General features: G+C 39.1%; 1 non-coding gene across 1 annotated transcript; it reads left to right on the top strand.

Annotated features, from left to right (window-relative positions):
* The first annotated feature begins 1,694 nt into the window (after positions 1-1,694).
* Trnan-auu (transfer RNA asparagine (anticodon AUU)) lies at positions 1,695-1,767 on the top strand. The gene has a single exon. It is a non-coding gene; the product is annotated as a tRNA-Asn (tRNA).
* Positions 1,768-5,830: the final 4,063 nt, after the last annotated feature.

Raw genomic sequence — 5,830 nt, 5'->3', positions numbered from 1 at the left:
TATTCTAATACAACTGAATTCAACTTTTTTTCCTTTTAATCATCGGACTGCCATCATGTATTCAAGTAACTTATGAAATTCATAAGATCGTCGATTTGATTTTCAATCCACTCTAAAAAGCATTTATCTCGCATTGGGTCCAATTTATACGTCATAAGTGAAATCAAGAAGGCCGTCGAAGCTTCTTGTCGCATTGCAAGTGTTCCCATCAGGTACATTATCGAGTCCAAGTGATATATTTCGCTTAAGCTATAGATCGCGATAACGTGCCTTGCGCTCTTAGTTATATTGCTGCAGAGACATGCCAGTGACATATATCGCAAGAAAATTACCTTTACGCTGTACTTTAAATCGTCTTAGTTGATCGTCTCTTACCGTTACATGAGCCAATGTAATTTTTTGCCCTTTGCACTATAATCCTCATAAAGGTTTTATGATCGATTTTAATTTGACTCCTCTTCAAGAAGACTTTTTTATTCAGTTGCGGCACAAGCGATGTTCACATTCCCCATGTAATGCAACTTTTTCGTGTAACCAATTGTATTTACTTAAGCTGGGAGGCCTTTTCCACAACTATATATAAAATTCGAGTCCCGGAGTTGCCGAACAGAACATTCTGATGAGCTTGAATGTTAATACCGTTCTAGACATATTTTAAGGAAAATTTTCAACAGTATTGCGTAACGGTCAAAGATCCCAAGATCGCGGTCTACCTAAATATCAGTTTGAGCGTTTACAGAACGTTCCGAACGTCACAGCTAGGATGATTGTGCAGATTACGAAATTTGAACACATTACACCAGCTCTCATAGACCTGCACTTGCTTCCTGTAACATTCAGGGTTGAATTTAAAATCTGCTTCTTTCTGTTCTTAAGTCTTTAAACAATCTGAGATGTGTTATCTCTAAAACCTGCCTCCAACTATGTTCTTCGCTGATCACCTGCTCTAGACTTGGGGACCGCGCTTTTTCTCATGCCGCTCCTGCCTTAAGGCACTTGTTGCCGTGTGTTACCAATCAGATCCTTTAGCTGCGTAGCTACTTTTAAGAAACAACTCAAAACGTTTCTTTGTAGGAAACCGTTCGTTTCTAGTTTGTGATAAATAATAAACCGCTTTTAAACGTTCGCATAGTTTTTAGCGTTATTTAAATGTTTTTTTTTTATGATACGAGCAGAACAAAGCTTATCAGGACCAAAGTCTGAGTTTCACCCCTTCCTGCCTTTTTTCCTTCTTCTTTTTCGTTCCTTTTAATGGATTCGTCGATGCGCCAGTTGACATGTGCCATGCGTGAGGGTGCTTGTTTGCAACTTTATGATTTGGCGATTAGTTACTGGCGATGCAATGAAGATGCAATGAATGTATGAACTTCATATATTCATTGCATCTCATTTATCACTTTCACGGGTTTATTACGAGTCAACTTAACGGCCTGCACCCAGTTGGCTTGTTAGCTCAATTGGTAACGCGCTGCACTAGTATCGCAGAGGTCAGTGGTTCGAGTCCCGTACAGGCCTGATTTTTTTTTCAGGTCTGATTTTCGCTATTGCATAAATAGCGCTATCTACTGCGAGGATCGCACATTATACGTATCTAATACCGCAGTTCAAAATATATGAACTTCATATATTCATAGCATCTCATTAATCACTTTCACGGGTTTATTGCGAATCAACTTAACGGCCTGCTCTCATTTGGCTTGTTAGCTCAATTGGTAGAGCGCTGCACTATTATCGCAGAGGTCAGTGGTTCGAGTCCCGTACAGGCCTGATTTTTTTCAGGTCTGATTTTCGCTATTGCATAAATAGCGCTATCTACTGCGAGGATCGCACATCATACGTATCTAATACCGCAGTTAAAAAAAAAAAATATATGAACTTCATATATTCATTACACCTCATTTGGCGATTAGTTACGCCGCTCATAAATTACTTTCGATAGTGCATTAGTTCGCTTGCCGTTTATTTAATAGAAGTGCCGTTCCAAGTCTATTAGAACGCTGATGACATGGCTAAGGCTGCAAAGCTGACCTCAGACAATTTTTGTTCTTCTGGATATTGCCTATGCAATACCTTTATGTACATCTATTTACGAAAACACCGTTTCACAGGAGCGGGTTTGGAATTTGCTCGCTCCGTGGATGGGCAATGTCGATAGCCTTATGTCTTGTACAATGTAAGAACAATTTTGTTATGCCGTTAACATGGTAATCAGCCCCAAACAATAATCCTTTCTGATACAATGAATATATGAAGTTCATATATTTTGAACTGCGGTTGTAGATACGTATGATGCACGATCCTCACAGTAGAGAGCGCTATTTATGCAATAGCGAAAATCAGACCTGAAAAAAAAAAAAAAAGAAAAGTCAGTGGTTCGAATCCCGTGCAGGCCTGATTTTTTTCAGGTCTGACTTTCGCTATTGCATAAATAGCGCTCTCTACTGCGAGGATCGTGCATCATACGTAATAGTCCTTTCTCTCCGCGTAGCTCTGTGTTTCAGTGAGCCGAAGTCCCTATATGCCAAATGTCATTCCAGATCCCAGACTGTTGGATTTGAAGGCCTTAAGGATGCTGTTACAACCCTTTTACACAATGACCCAGACACTTCTGTTTGCAGGTTGAACATTTTGTTGACAGCGAGATTTCGCCTAAGTTAGGAGGAAACAACCAAATTTAAATAAAAGGTATATCATGTGTGTGATTGACACTTCCCAATGTGGACATCCCATGTGCTTATTGATCACCCTTTGAATGTGAGGGAATCTGGAAGACTGAAATAACTCAGTTTATAATATACGATAAAGCGCTTTTAAATGTATGCATAGTTTTAAGAATTACTTTAATGTTTTTTGGTTTATTTTATTAATTATAAGAAAGAACCCATTTACGATACGGGCAGAACAAAGCTCATCAGAACCAAAGTTTGTTTCACCCTTTCCTGCTTCTTTTCCTTCTTCTTTTTCGCTCCTTTTAATGGATTTGTCGATGCGCCAGACGATATGTGGTTTTCTGCAACTTTATAATTTGGCGATTAGTTACGCCGCCCATAAATTACTTTTGATACCGCATGAGTTCACTTCCAGTTTACGCAATAAAAGTGCCGTTCCTAATCTGTTACAACGCTGGTGACACGGTTAAAACTGCAAGACTGACCTCTGACAGTTTTCGTTCTTGCGGATATTGTCTATCCGATACCAATCCGCGAGAAAGGTTTGCCTAAATGTAACTCTTTTTTGTAAAAACACCGTTTCACAGGAGCGGGTGGGAAATTGCTCGCTCCGAGGATCGACAATGTCGATAGCGTCATGTTTCGTACAGTGTGAATAGAATAATACTGTTGTGCCGTTACCGTGGCAATCAACCGCAAAAAATAGTCCTTTCATCTGTGTAGCTCTGTGTTACAATGCGCTGAGGTCCCCTAAATGCTAAGGTTCATTCCAGATTCTAGACGGTTGGGCTTTTGACGCCTTCAGGATGCTGATACAACCATTTTACACACTGACCCATACGCTCCTGTTCGAAGGTTAAATATTTCGTTCATATCGAGACAGATTTCGTCGAAGTTAGGAGGAAATAATCAAATTTGAAGAGAGGTTTGACATTTCCCAATTTGGTTATGTTACGTGCTTACTGATCGCTTATTGAATGTGAGTGAATCTGTAGAAAGAAAGCCCTTAAAGATTGAAACATAAGAGCGATGAATCATTTCTTATAAGTCGCCATGCAGGTGAATTGGAATTTTCTCAAAGAACAGTGATTAGAATGAAATCGTGCCAACCAACGCCTTATTGCTGACACTTAGTCCAGCGTAACCTGAGCGTTATATATAAAAGCTATAAATCTCCTCAGTATCGCTTAACCGTTCCTCGTCGAAATGTAATAGTTTGGATTGTATGGGCTGCCTCAGTTTCTTAAACTTTTAGTCATTTTCGTAAAACCAATCACTTTCAATCACTATATACATTATCGCTTTGGCGTTACGCTGTATTTCTCCGTAAATTTTTCATCGGTCGCGCTCCACAAATGACGAGAATAGGACATATTTCGATATTTCTTCCCAATTCTGTACAGAAATTTTAACATTTTGTTAACGTTCTGTTAACATTCTCTACCTCTTGAGGTAAATGTTTATACTGTTCCCTGGAAGTGTTTCATAAATTAGGCTTTCCTCAAAGTGCTAGGGTATGCAGTCAAGATCAATTAACAAAATTCTTAACCTAATTAACAAAAATTACTGATAAGGGTGCAGTGTTAACTCATTTATTCTTTGAATACTTGACACGCGACTTCCTCATATCATTTCAAACCCTTGATAAAAGCTCACGAGTAATGAAATTGCAACATATGAAAATGGGTAAACTAGCTATGGGGGTTCAGTTGTGATTAGACATCGATATGAGAGAAGGTACCATATCACAATCATTTGCCTTGAAAAGCACTTCTAAGGTGTGTGTGCTATCTTATTAAAAATGCAGATGTTTTTACCCTGTCGAGAGAGCTTTTTTCGACTTTGTAAATCCTTGTGGCTCAGCTAAGCAAGTTTATTACCAAAATAGTTTTAATAAGCAAACCAGCGACTCCCGAAAGACCTGGCAGACTATAAACGAGCTAACCTCTCGAAAATCTGGCAAAACGCCAGTGGCGTCACTAAAAGTGAACGGATTAACGAGAACTAATCCGTTGGAGCTATCAAACGAATTCAATAACCACTTTGCTAATATTGGTCCAAAACTTGCCAGTGAGATAAATTGTGATAGTGGTAGCTATCAAAGATATCTTACCACAACAGATAAACGGTCTAAGCTCCAACCCACCAATCCAACTAAAGTATTTTCACTTTTAAATAAACTAGACAAGTCAAAGGCAACGGGCCTTGACAAAATATCTGCTAGGTTTATCAGGGAATGTGCTGATCTTACTTGTGTGCCGATATGTGATATTTTCAATCAATCTATTAGCCAAGGGACGTTCCCAGACGACTGGAAATATGCAAGGATTACCCCTCTTCATAAACAGGGTGACTGAGGTGATGCTAACAATTACCGCCCAATATCGGTGATTCCAATAATGGCGAAGGTGTTTGAAAGGATAGTTTATGAACAGTTATATGCCTCTTTGGAAGAGCACGATATTCTATATTAAAACCAATCAGAGTTTCGTGCTAATCATTCAACTGTAACAGCTTTGTTGGAAGCGACAGAATTTTGGGCATATAATATTGATAACGAGAAAATCAATGGCGTCATTTTTCTAGATTTGAAAAAAGCTTTTGACACTGTTGATCATCAGATCCTTCTATCGAAACTAAACTGTTATGGTATACATGGAAAATCTTTCAGATGGTTGCAGTCATATTTGGAAAACCGAACACAAAAATGCTCTGTGAACGGGTCGCTATCCAGTAGCTACTCGTTGACTTGCGGCGTCCCTCAAGGGACCATCCTCGGTCCATTATTGTTCTTATTATATATCAACGATCTTCCAAATTGCTTATCAAATTGTAAACCGAGAATGTATGCCTATGACACGCACCTCACATATGCGAGAAGCAATCTTGAGAACGTTCAGTTTTGTCTAAATGAAGACCTAGAAAACGTCTTCAACTGGATACAAGCCAACAAACTCACGTTGAACATGACTAAAACCGAATTCATGCTAATAGGGTCGAGGCAGAGAATGAATACTCTCACAGCTTCACCAACAATTAGAATGAACAATACTCAAGTGAGCCAGGTTACAGCAACAAAATCGCTTGGTGTAATAATAGACGATAAACTCGATTGGCATAGTCACATCGAAAAACTAACGAAAAAGATCGCCTCTGGTATC

Source organism: Stylophora pistillata, chromosome 5 (genome assembly GCF_964205215.1).
Source record: "Stylophora pistillata chromosome 5, jaStyPist1.2, whole genome shotgun sequence".
NCBI lineage: Eukaryota > Metazoa > Cnidaria > Anthozoa > Scleractinia > Pocilloporidae > Stylophora > Stylophora pistillata.
This window is presented reverse-complemented; position numbering and strand designations above follow the sequence as displayed.